This window comes from Anser cygnoides, chromosome 12 (assembly GCF_040182565.1).
Source record: "Anser cygnoides isolate HZ-2024a breed goose chromosome 12, Taihu_goose_T2T_genome, whole genome shotgun sequence".
In the NCBI taxonomy this organism is placed as follows: domain Eukaryota; kingdom Metazoa; phylum Chordata; class Aves; order Anseriformes; family Anatidae; genus Anser; species Anser cygnoides.
Window position 1 is genome coordinate 8,331,964 of NC_089884.1, and position 17,409 is coordinate 8,349,372.

At 35.1% G+C, this 17,409-nt stretch overlaps 1 long non-coding RNA gene across 8 annotated transcripts in view; it reads left to right on the forward strand.

Annotated features, from left to right (window-relative positions):
* LOC106033253 (uncharacterized) overlaps positions 1-17,409 on the forward strand; it is a 416,430-nt gene that overhangs the window by 18,283 nt on the left and 380,738 nt on the right. For all 8 annotated transcript variants that reach the window (XR_010834383.1, XR_010834379.1, XR_010834380.1 and 5 more), the window contains one exon: positions 16,789-16,890. This is a non-coding gene — a long non-coding RNA (uncharacterized lncRNA). The remainder of the gene's footprint in view (positions 1-16,788; positions 16,891-17,409) is intronic.

The following is a 17,409-nucleotide window of genomic DNA, read 5'->3' on the forward strand; positions in this document are numbered from 1 at the left end:
ATTGCAGGGACTTTAGAAAACAAAAGAAAAAATGCTTTGAAAAGAGCCATCTTTTTTTATTATTATTATTTGAGGAGCCAAGAGATGGAAGCAGTAAAGAAAAAATACACATAGTGTTATGGGAGAAATCTCTAGGGCAGTATCCTCATTTTCCTGAAGAGAAGGAGGTACTAGTGGTTTCCTAGAGTTTATTTTTCAAAGGCATGCCAAGCTTCACTGTCAATAGTAAGGAAAAAAGTTTTGTGGGAAACTGCTATAAATGCTTTCAATGGACACAATGTAGGTGTTTAAAAGTTTATTAGGAAGAAATTGCTGTATATGTTGGATCAACTCTGGAAAAATTTGTCTTCAGTTTGCTGCTTTCTTGTTCACCTTAGATGCACAGAGTTGCATATTGCCCCCATGTAACAAAAACTGTTGTTGAAATCATGGTTGCTGTTCACAGAAAGCAATTAGTCCTTTCTCACAAAAAGGTACGTGTGTATAGGGCGCACTCATGCTGAAAGCAGCTTATTTTAAGAAGGATTTCATAATTAACATACATGGCCTCAGATTTAAATAGGACTGAGATGGAAGTATGTTAGTTAATTCACAAGTAACTTTAAGACATGCGTCAGCAAGTAGTGTGCTTGGACTGTTATATGTACAAGAGGTTCAAGTTTCCTGCCTCCCTGGCTGCATCAGAGCAACCATACAGGAGTATAGGGAGTGGGAGAGAAGTTAGTTAACCTCTTTCTTGCTGTGAACATTTTGAAATGTGTTTTTTTTTTTCCCCTGTGTGGATGCATCTTTGAAGCAGCAGAAAATATCAGGCATGTGTAATTCTAGTAACCCAAGAGGGCTTTTCATCAGCTCTTCTTGTGGTTGTTAGTAGAGTTTTTAGTCTTTTGGAAAGAGCTTATGATAGAAGTCTTATGTAAACTATTGCTAACCGGCACTATCACTGACGTAAAGTTTCACCTTGACTGGCAACAGGGCATTGCTGATGCCAGAAGGTTTTCAAATACACTTTAGAGCATTATCAAGGTATCTAACAGATGGTTTTCTGGCCAAGAATATAGTGAGACTTTTGTTACTTCTGTGAGATCTGTAAGCGAAGACTGCTGAAAAAAACTACATCCTCAATAAGTGGAAGTTTGGGGAAGTAAATCCATTTGTTATAGCTGTTAGGGTCAAAGCCATTCAATGTAGATGGATTCTTTTGTTTTAAATCTCTGCATTTTTCATTTCATCAGGTGCCATATACAAATGAATGAGTAGTAATATATAAGGAATTAATTCTTTTTTGCTTACATTTCAAACTGCAACGCGTTTCTCAATTTCAAGTGAGTAAGTTTTACATGATACTGTTAACCAGATAGTTTTCAATCAAGCATCACTTGTCATATATAACTATAAATCAAAGTGCTTCTTCAGATTTTTAAATGTCTTTATTTTCTGTGGAGTAAATAGTAATTATATATATATGTATATAAGAAAGAGATGATGTTACTAAGATTTTTTTAATACCTAGTTTCAAGAGTCAGGAACTTTCTAAATCAACATAACAATCACTTTGACGATATATTCGATGTCAAGGCTAAGAAGCAATCTTACTGAAAATAATTGTATTTGTGATGGTGAGGAACAGAGGAAGAGTGGATGATATTTTCTTTCAGAAGAGAAATGTGAGATGCTCATGCTCATGCTCAAAAAAGTAGTCTTGTGGACAGAAGGTAAATGAAAGCTTCTGTGGGGGGTGGGAGTGGTAAATGCTCTGACAACTCAAAATATAATCATGTCCCTGCATATTTACTGGTTAAAGAATACCCTAAAAATCCAGCATCATGTGAAATACTTGAATTTTCATTTATTAAGGACCAGAACATCCAAGCATTAATTGTCACAGGTCTTTGGAGTGAGGGTCAATAGCTGATATACACCAAAAAAAGCCTGCATCAAAGGATTCCTGTAAGGCACCTGACTGAGGTCAGTCAGATACTGAGTCTAGATTAAAATCAAGTCTAAAAGCATGAGACGTGATATTTCTTCTACGAAAGTCAATAAGACAGCTTAGTTTCTTCAGCAGTTTAATAGAGTTTTTCCTAAAAATATGCTGTTATGTTTTGCTGGGAACCAGACATACTTAATTTACGAATTACAATCTTTGTAGCCTTTAGGCAATTAAATGCTAATAATAATACTGTCATCTGAGTTAATCACACTTGGATTCAAAAAGTCTATTATTGGTGTCACATGATAGTATACTTAACTGCTGTCTACTTTCTGCTACTATTTAGGTACTTCTAATTCTTTGTCTTACTTGTGTGATCTGGCAGTTTAACTTTCCTCTCTGTTGCTTAGCTGTTAAATGTATTCTCCATACTTGAAATTATTTATTATACTGGCAAATGGTATATCTATCATCTCATGTCTAAGTGGATGAATGATCTTCCTATCATGTCTTTAATCTTCATATGGAAGGCTCCAACCTTCTGTTCAGGATACTTAAGAGAACAATTGAAGCACTGCTTTTAAACTGAGTTCTTCCTTCCTCCACCACTATATTGGGTGCACGTGAAAATGTAAAAACTCAAGAGGTGATGTGTTAAATGTTTTGCTGATTGTATAACTGCCATACAAGACTGGATCTAAGGTCAACTTATTTTGGCATCTAATTCCAACAGAAGATTGCTGGATTTTTAGGGAAATGATAGATCATCTCTGGAGTTGTTTCCCTAGCTTCCAGAGAATGTGGGCATCTTGAACAACAACTGGACACATTTGTGTTTTATAGCTAATACTGAAACTATGTTCCTTGATTTATCTTTATCCTTTGTCCCTCTTGAGGCTGTATAACCTTTCTTTATTCCTAGCTTTGTGTGGCAAATGTCTTGGCTGTATGAGAGAGTACTCTGGCTGAAATCTGCAGCTTGATGGTTTCGCTGAATTAATCCAGGTTCCTGTGATCTGAGAAAGTATGCGCATCTATTTGCTATTTGTCTTTTCCTAGAATCTTTCAGATCTCCGTTATGTTCACCTTCTCATTATTTTCTTCACGAAACTGAAGACTTGTAGCCTATTTAATTTCTCCTCATATTGAACCTCTTCTGTGCTTCTGATCATACTTCTTTCATTTGTTAATACTTTCTCATTCTCTGTTAAACTGATTTGACAGTCCATGGAAGTAAAGGGAAAGTCGCTCAAAGACAATGATAGAGCTAGGTAGAACTTAGATCTCAAAACCATTTTTCCAAAATGGAATGTTCCTTCAGAAGAACAGTGAAGTAAGCATCAGGAGTGTGTTTGGGGATAGGAAGCTGCTGACTTCCATTATGCCCTGCTGATGTAGATTTGTTGCTCTAATTTGAATTCTGATAACAGAAGTAGACATACGTTTCACCAGAATTCAATACTTCTGTGGTTTGTCATATAGTTATTCATTGGGGCGGGGGGAGAATGAAGGTTAGAATACCCCTTGGAGGATCAGCAACATCTGCTGCAGTGGGACAGGTATGTAGCCCAGGTGAAAATTCACGAAGGACCCTATTATAAATAACAAGACACCATTTTCAATCTTATTATTTATGTTAGCACACAGATATCTCCAAGAAAAAAATAAGCTATGAAGTAATGGCATAGTACACAACAAGACTAAATAAGAAATAGCAGAGCCCTTATTAAAAAGCAGATTACTGAGTTAATTGCAAGCACCAAATGAATAAATTTAGATAAGATTGTGTTGAGATGAACTTCTTAAACTGTGCTATTTCTATATTTTCATAGAAGACATAAACTGGCAATAAAACAGCAGCCTTCTGGAAGCCATAAACTGAGTTAATAGCTCTGACCTACATAGTATTTCTTCATCTGAGTAAATGTCTAGAATGAATTACACCAAGCAATATCACATATCTCTTGGTTATCGAGACTTCCTCTTTGAGATGAAAACATTAGTAAATAAAAAAAAAAAAAAGTACTTTTAAACAAGGTTTAGGTTGTGGAATTCACCAGCCAGCATGAAGAGAGGTGAAAATGTTCTCTCCTGTTTTACTGATACCGCTTTGCTTGCAGCACTTCTATGCAATGCCTATGCTATGCCATTGTCCCTCTATGTGATACCGGGTTTCCTGAGTCACAGTACTCCCAGGCAAGCTGATCAAGCGCTGGGCAGTTTGGTCTCAATGCTGAGCCATTCCCTGCATTCTACTGCTCTGTTCATCTCCCCATGCTATCTTGCATCTAAGTTGTCTAGCTTTGTAATATCTATTAGGTTTTCAGTACTATTTTCAGTACTAAAATCTCTTGGAGAAGAGTTGGACTTATATTCCCCAAAGCCTTCACAAACCTCCCATGCATCTGCAAGACCAGATTGCACAGTACACATCTTGTAGGGTGTCATTTTGCCTATACACATAGGCTACACCAACATGCAAGCAGTACATTCAGATATTACATAAATGTGGCTTCTTTTTTTTGGGGAATATCTCTGGCTGGGAACTTCCCCACTGAAGGATAGCTTGCTAGGTGTCTCATTTAGCCCTTGTTTCCTCGCTGCTTTTCTCACTGATGCGAGTGCACCAGTTAATGGGCTGCCAAGCACCTGTGAGCGACCAAATAAAAGTCTAGTAAAATTTACCAGAGCAGTAAGTACTCTACTATATTGGAAGGAAACCAGTCACATCTGAGGAAGATTTACATTTATAGCAAATATAAATTTACTTTCCAAAGAAAACTAATAATATAGATGTCTCTATAATTTACTGACAAAGGTTAACAGATATTTACTGTGAAAAGGCTTAGTACAAGCTGTGGCTCATCTTGCAGAGAGAGGAGATTTTGACAGTATTGCTGTTTTCACTGAAGTGAGTGAGATGATTAGCAATGCAATATTGTAGGCTTATCAGAAAAACAGACCTGTACATTACAGGAGGCAGGAAAACTAGGTAATTTACTTGATGTAAGGGAAGATATTAGCTACATAAGGTATGCAATATTACTGTTTTGCTGTCAGAAGAATCAAAACAAAAGTGAAGGGTAAAAAGTGAGAATACCTGCTGCTCAGTCTGTTGTGGTCTTCATTATATAGATTCTTCTTTTCATGTTTTCCTATAATTAGCAAAATTCTACCTGCAGTTTACATGTTCTATTTTATAATTCAAATACACATCAGTTGAGCTTGTGTGGCAAAAAGTAGATTGTACCATGAAAGCCACTTATATGTTAAAGATTTTAAGAAAAGGGCCACATTTTTAGTAGTGCTTGGAAGAGTTTCATGAGTTTTTCATATTTATTTCATGCTATGCAAAAATCTTGGTAAATGTGTCAGGTATTATATTATTATTCTCAATAGACCGGGCCTAACTTGATAGCTTATTGCTTTGATCTGTCTTTCTGTTTACAATGATATATGCACTTGGAACTGAATTTTGGTGTACGATTCCCAAAAAAGTGTTGAAGATAACAGATTTTTGAGCGGGCAATTGCAAAAAGAACAGGCAATTCGTATTCTGTGTGGTGAGTCAGCAGCTTCATTCTGCTTCCATAAGCCAGCTATAAACTTTCCTCATTTGCTTTTTGAGGACTAAGAGTTAAACCAACACTGTTGTTCAATTGAATGTTCAAAATCTCAAACTAATTACTTTTGTTGTAGATGTTAACCATATAAAATCTCCCATTGGATTAATTCAGAGTTCACTCAATTGTGTCACTGAAGTATCACATAATTTGGATATAGTTAATAATGCAACTTAAATTCAATTTTGTTTGGCCCTTATTTTTTATTTCTACAGTTCTGACAAGTAATTCATTCATGAAGTAAAAACTTCATTTTTTAATTAAGTATGAGAATCACATTAATGAAAATGAGTACTTTCAAAGCAAAATATTTTTACTTTAGGGAAAATGGATTATCTGTAAAGGAGGGCTGAAGATATTTATCTGATTATTAAATATTCATGTTGCTCAGTACTTAATCTTCAACATGTGTGAAAACCTAAGGGACTACTTTAGTGAATGTATGAGTATTCAGTTTAATACTGTAAATATTTCGTAGTATGGAAGTACAGTCTGTGGTTATTGTGCAGATAACTGGGACAAAGAAACACATATTGCTGGATAAACCTATTAACCTACCAATGAACAACTTAGGGGAATTTTCAACATATACAGGAACCTAAAACTGACCATAATACCAAAAATATTATGCTCAATAAAATGATGAGTTATATAACATGAAAAATGCAATTGGATTTTAATTTGAGTTTATTGTGGTGTTGCTGGCTCCATGGGTTTTAAATGTTCATATTCCTTTCTGTTATGACTTGTTCAATCCTCCAAATAAAATATGCATGTATCTACTCAACTCACTCTATGCCTTTATCCATTGGATGTATACTAACAATAAATACCAGAGAAGGCCCAAGTGACCGGCTTGCATTAATTGGTCAATAGGGCAAAATGTTTTAAAACAGTGGACTTACTGCTCTGGTAAAACTTCTGTATTCAGGAAACCAACTTCTGTAAACCTACTATGTTCAAAAAGTGCTTGGGTAGAAGCACCGATGCTGTTTCTGTACTGGGGACAGAATCTGTGTGAGACTTGCAGCTTCTTGATATTGCGCAGCTATGCATCCTGAGCGCAAACAGTGCAAATGCTTGGATTTGATGAACAGAAACGTTTTTCCTCCTTTTCACCCTCCATCAGTATATATTGGCAAATAAAACAATATGAAATAACCCAACAAAAAGAGAAAATATTTTCCGTTGTTGTAGGAAGGTCTTCCTCTTAATAATAAGCTATTGCTTTTAGGTGCATGTCATTCTGACAGCCCTCTTATTTTCTGTCCTGCAGTGAGACAGATAATATCACAGCCTGCCATAAAGATAAGGGATTCAGAGGGCAAGAGAACCAAAAAATGGGAGTTGTTATTGATGTATTTAGAAGTCACTTTTTTTTCCTATTATTGTGAAGGTGGAATGGATAAGTTTCATAGGAAAGGGGCATCCTGGACCTACCATCTTCTTTCTCCCCACACCTCCGTACCTTGTTTTTCCTGAACTACTAACAATTATCATGAAAAAAGGAGAAGGAAGAGCAGTAAAATACTTAATGCATGATGTTAATGTTAACATGCAAAAGGGATATTTTTCCAAGGCAATAATGTTATCTGTCCTTACTTTTTTGTTACGCTGTGTTAACACATTCCTATTTCCAATTCAAAATTCATAATTATGCATAACTACAAAAAGGAACATTTTGTGTAGAGCTTACCAAGTGGGTCTTCTCAAGCATTTTTCATTATACCTAGTAGCTTGCAGATCCAAGCCAAGCTGAACTTTCACTGCTATTCCTAAATGCATAAAGTATTTGCATTGTTTAAAATTTTTAGGTACATTAGCTGATAGAATCTATGCTTGCTGATGTAAGCCCTGAGACGTAAACTTCAGGTGCAATGCTGTGGGCATTTTTTTTGGTGCAGCACATCCTAGTGGAGCAGAGGCATATATATGAACTTTGTGCTGTACAATTCAGTAGAGTATAGATTAAGGCCTGAGATGGATCAGGCTTATACAGGCTATACATTTCAGGAACTTTCATTGTCAGTTGTCCTTGATTTAAAAAAAAAAATAAAAAATAAAAAAATAAAAAAAAAAAACCACTTGTCCAGCTTCAGAGTATAAAGTTAGTAGGTTTCAATAGCTATAGAAGTCATTCTGTTGCATGGCTTCTCTGGTCTGTCAAATCCTCTCAGATAGAAATCTGATGGGAAAAGTGTGATTTTACTTGAATCAAATCACCACCTTGATAGAGGTGTTCACCCTCTGCCACAATACTGCTCTCCACATTCGGTCCCAGCTGCTGTGTCAGTGAAGGTCACCAAGCATGTAGAAAGATAAAAACACTACTTTCTTGCTTTTAATTCAAAATTTTTGCACTGGAAATACTCAGTTACAGATAGGTATTTTTAATTTGGGCCTTTAAATAATGTCCAAACCTTTAAATAATAAAACCTTTAAATAATGTCCAAGAAAATTCTAATTGCAATAACAACTAAAAAGGTGAATTTTACAATAACTATACTGAGCTTTGTTCTCCAGCATTATTTAGAAGTCACGTGAAACTTCACAGTCAAATTCAACTTATGTACTGTCTACTTTAGTATTTTGTGAACAAATTGGTAATTAAAATTAACATTTTTTCTTATGTTCTTTCAGTAAATACAGAGGGCAAAAGGTTTAACTGCAGGTAGTACTTCCATTTTTTGACCTTACAGTTGTCTTGTGAAAAGAAGTGGAGTTTTGGATAGGAGTTTTAGATTTAGCAGTCTATTAACTATTGCTGATAAGACACTGCCTATAGTACTATGTATTATATTTTGCTTGGCTTTGAATGCTAAATACTGTATTAATCGAAGTTGTTGATGTCAAGGACTGGGGAGCATGCTATAAAGTATCATATACATAAGAATAACAATAACACCAAAATTGACAAAAATAAGTGGAGGTTTGACTCCTGTTGATATAATGTTATGATATAATGTTGATACATTATCTCTTCAGTTAAACCCTTGAAACTGATAGGTGTCAGTTACACTGTTAGGTAAGTTTGCAGATCTGGCCTTTCATCCTTGTGTACTGTTGGAGTTGAGAAAACTTTCCTGATACGATCATATATGTATGTGTATATATATAGAGAGAGAGAGACACCAAAAGCATTAACAAAATTACTTAGGGTAGTACTGGAAGCTCTGCTGTGAATACGTTCTCATAAAGGTCACTCTGTCTAAGAGTAGGATGTTGCATTTTTCATCTTGCTCTTTTGGTGACCTCATTACTTCTGCAAAATCACTTCTGCTCTGTAATTTAGCCCATGAGGAGGTAAAGTATTTACACCAATTGGCATGATTAAAAACACTGAAGAAACTGAGCTAGTACACTCAATATTTCAAAAGTAATATTTAGTACCTCAATGATCCATTATGTTTTGTTACTGAGCAGAACTCAGGAAATAAAGCAAATGCACAACCCTTGGCCAGCAAAACTGAGGGTAGGGAGAACAGGCTGCCTGACAGAGCAAGTCTCGCTGTAGGAAGTTTGGTGACATTAGATATATCTGTGTTTTCTGGAAAAGGTTTAAAAAAAAAAAAAGACAAATGCCATGGCAACCTGCAATAGTTCAGAGATATGTGAGAAGCATACGGTGGGTGCAAATTCTACACAGTAAAACTCATCCCTAATTGCTCATAAATATCTAATTCTGTGCAACAGCAACCAAGGGGTCTCTTTCAGGGGTTAGAAATAACTTAGTAATTATGTTATGGTTCATAATAGCTTGAAAACAATGTTATGTACACCAGCATTTATGTGAGAGAGATGGATTATGTTACTCATTGCCTTTCGCTGTAGAACATGTTACGATGTTCACAGTAATGAAGTGCAAATAATGAATGTGGAAATCAGGTTAGTCAAGAAGTGCATACATCCAGGCAAGGGGATTAGGTTTTCCTGATTTTCTTCTGATTATTGTAGTTCTAATAATCAAAATTGGTCTTCCTAGATATAGATTAAACTTTGATTTATGTTGACATATTATCTATTGCCTCTTTCTTACTATTGCATCTCAGAAGAAAATGTCAAATTTTATGGCAAGGGAAATGGCTTACTCCACAGAGTAGGCTGAGCTAACGATCTGATGAAGTATTTTCAGCTAGCTTTGGAGAGATAATGAAAAAGTAATTCAAAATATAAGAAGTGATGCAACAACTTGTTAATTTGTCCAGAAACTTACTGATTTCTTAACTACCTTAACTTTAACACCCCGTTTTATTGGCGGCTTAAGTCAAAACACCTCTGATGAAGCCAAGTATTGTGGTGGTTTTGCCCTGATGGAAAGCTAAACTGCACCACAACCACTCCCTCACTCCCTCTCCTCAAAGGAGAATACTTTACGTAAGAGGTGTATCTACTCTGAATATCCCTAGTCTGTTGTTACCATGATTCATGCTGTGCTTTGTGGGTTTTCTCACCCTGTGTTTCTGTCTAAGATATGGCATAGCTTAATAAACTTTAAAAAATTGTTTGTGAATGATTAATTATTGCCTCTCTTCAGGCCGACTATCTTTCTATGTTTCTGTATTTTCCACAAATATTCCTAGTCTGTCATACCTATGGTAAAAGAATATTACAGTACTTATTTTGAATATTATGAGTTCCTTAAGGATTAAATAAACTGAATCTTAAGATTTTCTTGATGATCTGTCTTTTTGGGTGAAAGACCATTCCAATCTCATCAGAAACCAAATATACATCAACGTGTGCAGTACTTAAGACAGAATGGGTAATTGCTTCAGCCTGTGTGACTGATAATGCTACTTGCAGAATTACAAATAGTTCCAGTGCTGAATGGATGTTAAGAACAGCTTAGAGGTATGACTTTCATTCAAAAGGTGTTCTGGTTGTATGTGTGAAGCTTGATCAAAGTTGTTCTGTGGAAGGCCTGAAAGTATTTCTAATGTCAGGCTTGTGAACTTCTTCCTCAGGCTTTGAACAGACTGCTCTGTGGAACAGGGAGTCTCTAAAACTCAGAGCATGTGGTGATTCACAAAACATCTTTGTATTCAGTTTCCTTAATGTTATTTAATTTTTAAGACATTTTGATTTATATTGAAAAATTTTGTTTCAATTACTGTATAAGCATAATGAACAACTCCTATGCGCACATCTCTGTACATCCATATTCTTCATTCTTTCTGTGTTCTTACTCCTACTTTGCTAAATCCATGTTAACTGTTGTGATTGTAACCACGTTCATTTCTTGACTGCAGACCAGTGCTCTTTTTGACTTGTAGTTAAATGACTGGGATTTGAAATCAATCAAGCTTCTTCTCAGCAGTTGTTTGGTGCTAGTAAGGTCACGTACCTTGTGCATAGTGAGGTACTGAACAAGTTAAGTCTAAATGGCTTTCTTCCATTGGTAAATACAAAAAAAGTACTAACCTGATGCAACAAGTTTTATTTATACCCCTTTCTTTTTAAAAGAAATACATACGAGAAACATTTCAATAACAATTTCATATTGTTAACAAAATTGGTATTGCACTAAGAGCCATTTCATTTTACAGTTCTCTTGGTTAACCATTTGTATTAAGCTTCAAGTTTGTTAGGATAAAGCCCTAAAAGTACGTATAACTGGTATATATGTTAAAAAGCATTTTAGCAAACAGAGTTTTCCAGTTGTATTACTGTAGATATGGAATCCCTGTATGAGCAAAAATAATATCTAAATGTAGCCTTTTGGAAAGAAATTTCTTGTATTCTGGGTTTGATTTATTTATTTATTTATTTATTTATTTTACATTCTTTAAGTGTTGTTTGGAAACAGCCACTCACTGAAGCACAACACTAGATAAGTGCAATGAGAATTTGGTGACCAGGAAGTAATAAAAAGAAATGAACAAACAAAAAAAACACACAAAAATCCCCTAAAACAACAACAAAAATGTGTGGATTGAGACAACATAGAGAAATAAAATAATTCCTGAGATGACTGCACTTTTTTTTTTTATACTCAGTGTAGAGATTTACAAGTCTGTTGAACTGCTGCCATCAGCATCTGGAAGTCTGGTTGTTAAATAATCAATATTTATTATTAAATACAGAGAAGCATTTACTAAACTCTCCATGGAGATTTTCCTGACATACCTTAGAAATCTTTCTTAATAAAAACTCTCTGTACTGCTTTTCAGAATTATTTGGCATATTTGGCAGGAGAAAAGATGTTTTTCATTCCAAATATCTTAAAATTAGCCAGACAGAATAAATACCACTTAGGAAGTTTAAAAACTTGAAATTAGTGTAAGACGTTATAATATACCTCTCTTAATGTTGTTCTATTATTTTGTCTTTTGAAAATAAATGTTATTTTAAGGATTGATCCAATGCCAACTGAAATCTTTGGGAAAATCCACACTTCCTTTTTTGAGTAGTACAGACTCATAAGTATTTACTTTTTATTCCAAGATACACTGTTATATGGTAATAGTTCTGAGATCTGTCTGTGTTCTTCACCATAGATTAATAAACTATATAAACTTTTCTAGACACAATCTCATACTTCAAATAGTGATATTAAAAGAACCACTAATCCTTCAGATTTCTCAAATGAAACATTTCATCTTTCATGTTTTTCTTATATTAACATTTTTTTCTCATAAAAAAGGAAAAAAGTTTCTTTACAATTGTAAAACTTCACTCCAGAACATGTCAATGATGTTTGCAATGTTCATTCCTTTGATAAAGCCATAAAAATAAGGATTTTCAGCGTAGTCAAAGTGCAGAATGTAAATGGGTGTATGTTGGTTGTGAGATTTTGTCTACCCAATAACATATTTCAATGATTTTGAGCAAAATCTGGACTTAATCTTAATTACGGACGTCAATGAAAGTTTTTCTTCTTGGCTTTTGTTTATACGTATGCAAATAAAATATTTTCCCATGTATAGATAGAGATTTAAGATTTTAAATTTGTAATGTGTGTGTGTGTTAATGCTTAAACTTGTTGTCCAATTTATCTGAGATAGTGCTGAAGCTCCTCAAGAATCCCATTTTTATCTTTAAATAAAGGTAATTTAGGTATTTATGTACAGATAGACATAGAGTAGGTTGTATACCTGGAATTCATGATTAAGTTCCTTATTCAGCCAACACCTTTCCACTTATTATTGTGAAGTCAGTTTTCCCTTTTTTTCCTACCTCACTCAGATAAAGCTATTCTGTGTTGTTATCTGACAGTATATGAACAATAGTGCTCTGAGGAATTAACTAAAGATAGAGCTCATGGAAGCGTGAGGAATACCACTGTATTAATGCTGAATGTTGAAGAAACTTACAACCAGTAATTTACCTAATAGTTTTTCCAGTACAGAAGCAGCAAACTGATTCCTAGACCTTTCTTTAAAATTAGCATAATTAGAAGATCTAGAGGGGAAAGCATTTTGTCATTCAGCACGCTAAACTCATTCATGCACACCCATTAGTGCATATCCTCTTGGGAACCAGGTACTGTGCTGGGTCTCCAGGCAAGCACCTTTGTAGACTCAGTATTACAGGCAAGCCATACAGAAAGAACTAGCAAAGAGCCCAACAATCTTGCTAAATGCTTGAGTGACAGACAAGTCTGACATCACCTCCTGACACATGCTTTGTCTTTTCTGGGCAACAAGGGAATTTTTAAGGTGAGGAGCGTGGCATTCACTTTAAATCCCAGAGGGAGAAGGTCAGAAGTGTGTTTTTGTGTATTTACAAAAAATCCAAGAGATTTAGTAACTTTACTGAGATACGAAACTTTAAGAGCTTTACTGTCTCTGCAATAATCAAGATACCCTTTAAGTCAGTCATGCAGAACTGTCATAAGTTACTAGCTGAGGCATAAAGTTTGTCCACCTAGACTGTAGTGTGATAGTTGATGGATTTTGAAGAAGAAAAAAATCCTTGATAATATTTTATTTAGCTCTTAGAAAGAAATAGCTCAGTTGTGGTTTCAAACTATATTTTGCAGTGCTCTTCTCTGCATTTGTGCAGATACTTCCTTTTGTTTGTAAACAGAAGAATTCATGCTGATGTAATAAGTTATTGGGCTTATATTTAGTCACCACATGTGACTGGTGTAGGTAACTTTATTCAGAATCAAGATGTTGATTAGAGGGGTGCAGCTGGCAAAGCAAGGCAGTTGGGACAAAGTAAATGGATTGCAAAGATTTAGTAAACGTCTGCTTTTATGTAAGGCTATGTGTTAGTGTTCATGGGTGGAGTGTGTGGCCACTGGAGAGATGTTCTGCTGCTTTTTTCAAGCAGTTCACTGTAGGAACGTTTGCAACCTCCTTTCCTTCTCTCATGGGCAGAACAGTGGGATTAATCATTCTTAGCCTGAATTCTCTGGTTACAGTCTTCTCTTTTATAACTGTGCTTATGTTACAATCCCAGTTGAATTTGCCATGAGTAGGAAATTTTCCTTTGGGAGCTCTTGCTAATTCAAGTGACTCACAACAGCTTATTCAAAACAATTGCAGTGTTTATTCATCCAGAAGAACATACGAAGGCCTGTCCCACTGAGAGTTAGGTTTACTTTCCCAGTTTTCTGAAAGTTTAGGAAGATTGTGCTTGACCCAGATACAGTGAGTTCAGAGCTAGGAGTCACTGCATTTCTCTGTTCGTGAAGTTCACTGGAAAATGACTATGTAACCCATTCTTTCCTTCCCAGTATTGGACTTTTCTAAGAGACTTATCTCTGTGAGATGAACCACAACCAATTTCTCCAAACTTTGGAGAAAAAAAAAAAAAGAATAATATAGTTTAGGGAAATAAATATAGATTGAAAAATAATCAGCAAATTTTAATTTCTTATCAACATATTTGTTAGTAATATCTAGAATTAGGAATAATGTAAGTGTAGGCTGAACATGTTTTTTTTTTTAAATAACATTGGACACAGGATTTAATCTACTATGATTATTATGGCTGTTTATTGTAGCGAAGAGAAAGCAGAGATGTGTAAGCAAATTTTTCAGATAGTTTAAAGAGAAACGGCTGAAATATTTTAAAGCATTTTTTTCTACACGTTGTTTAATATAAGGGCTCAGATAGAATCAAGTATATTAGTCTGCTCTTCTCCCAGTGTTCACTGAGTTAAAAACTGATTCACAAGAAGTTCACTGGGAAAAAAATAGCAATTATTTTCTCATACTGAATTCATTTAAACTTCTAAGTGGGAGTCCAGAGTTGCTGCTCATTTTATTGCCATCTACTCTAATTTCTATAGTTCTGTTAGCCTTCAGAAAGCTGGAAGTCAGATCCAGCTACTGGTAGAATTTTTATCACTGATTTCTAAGAAACTATGATAAAGTTCTTTTAAAAGCAGAGGAAAACTAATATTCCGCTCTCCAAGGTATATCACTAGAGTTGTAATTCTAATTTGAAGTCGGGAAGAGTCACTGACTCATTGCTGTGTATGGTGTACTCACTTCTAGTAACCATCTACTAATACTGATGGAGGACCAGGATGCAGAGTTACGCTATTTGTATTTTTATCCCTGGAACTGACATAGCTAGATTTACTATTTTGATTCTGAGCTGTCTAAAAAAACTGTAATGCTTAGGGCTTATGTTTTCCGTTTGCTAAAGTCACTGATTCACAGATTTCTCAATGGAAGCAGAAGTAACCCTCTTTCACAAACACCAGAACGTGTGCATACAGTGTTCATTCAGGGTTATCTGTGCTTTTTACCTTATCCTCTCAGAATGCATCTTCTCTGACAAGTTAAGCTTTTCTAGAGTTTGAATCATACTGATAACATATGTCATGCTGTCAATCCATCTTCTGCTACCACAACATCATTTTGTGCCATCCTTAGCATACATCCTTTGACTTCACTATTACGTTTGATTATTTGATTTTTTCGGAGGGGGGGGGCTTAATGTATTAAAGAAGCCAAATTTCAAAACATGACACCATGGTACCAAGTCCAAACACTTGAAAGCTGTTTGTCTTGTAGTGAGCTCTTTTTTAGTGCTGAATACATCTAGCCCCACCACCTATTTTTCTTTCTGCTTTTGGCTAAAGTCATTGTTACTTAAAAGTACTTTTCAAGTTTGGTGGTGAAAAACAGTTTCTTAATTTCTTTACCTTTTTTTTTTTTTTGTAATAAACAAAAAGGGCTTAGCGTTTGTCTATCATCAACACCCAAATCTAGTGATGTAGATAGACAAGAAAATAGGATTTCAGAGATGTTTTATCTAGGGCTTGTCTTACTGAAAATATTTTCTGTTGTAAGTGGTGAATTTGTTTAAATTGATAAAAGCTAGAATTCATGACAAGATGATTTAATACAACTCTTGCTAACAAGTTGTAGATGTTACTAGTGTGTCAAAACAACATTGCTACAGACATTCTGGCATCAGGCTGGACTGATAACTACAATGCAGTGTAACAGCTTTCTGACAGCTATTTATTCTTGAACACTACTGATTAAAGTGAGCTTGAGTTAGTGATATTTTTTCCCCTAGATATTTGCGTTAATGTGCCCTTTTTTCCTCACAAATACAACTGTAAATATTTTTAAATTAATAAAATTGAAAAGCTAAGATTCTAGTTCTTAACTAAATATGAAATGGAATTATAAATTCTTCTCCATTTAGACTCTTGCAAAAAATCACACTTTTGTGATTTGCAGCTCAGGAATAATCCCCACTTGTTAGAGGAATTTTTAAATATCTACTATGTGTGTTTGACCACCTCCTTTAGGACGTGTGTATGATCAAAAAGCCTAGAATGGATACAGGAATAATTAGTTTTGTCAATTCAATAATCAGATATGTCATATATTAAGTGAAATTTGCAGGGAAAATATATATACCCGTATATGTAGATTATGTGGGACTTGAATTACATTCCCTTGAATTTAGAAACCTGTTGCACTTAAGCACCAATTCTATGCAAACCCCTCAATTTTGATCTGAAATAGGAATGTCATTTGCATTTAAACTGATCTTTATCCTTTTTCAGTTCTATTCAGTGCCTCCATACATGTTATAAACTAAGAATTTGAAGCTGATTAAAACTTTTAACTTTATTTTTCATCAGGTGTACACAGAGAATAACTTCTGAAAAAGTTGCTATTTACTTTGTGTGATTTATATTTTTCAAATTAGACCAACTTTGCGTGTGAAAATTGTAATATTCAATTTTACAGCTAGAAAGTTCTATGTTGATTTTTTTAAAAAAAAAAAAACTTTTACATGCTTTGTCCACAGGCAAATGTAATGGAGAGGTTTGTGTAAAATAACATGGAAGTTTACTGTCTGCCAGAGCTTGAAGCCTCAAAGATTGAATCATGGAGCCCTGAGATTCCCAAGGTAAGGATTTGTTCTTCATGTTCTTCTCGTTCCAGGAAAGGCATGGGTAAGTAAACAGTCAATTTACAGAGAGTGCCTATGTGCTTAAGGAGGCATATATTATTCATGGAGATACAGCCCTTGCTCCTGCTGAGCTGGAACAGTGAGCAATACCGCCACAGTGGTGTTCTACATATATTAGGCTATTTGATGTGTTGCTTTAACATGCCAGTGCTGCTTTCTGGAGCTGAGCACAATTGCTTATGACTGGTGCGGTGTACATGTACCTTGTCATACCTGTGCCTAAACACGGACATCTAGTGCTGTTTCAGACACATTAGTGTAACCATGACATCCATAATAGCTGTGACAAATATGGCATGGGAGAATCATACTGTCCTGGAGCAGCAGCTGGAGGATAGTTATGCATCTAAGGTGTCACTAGATGCCTACCTTAGACAGCTGAATTATTTTCTCAAACTCACTTAGAATGAACTGAGGGGTCTGTATTAGACATGTCTGTAAAATATAACTCTTTAT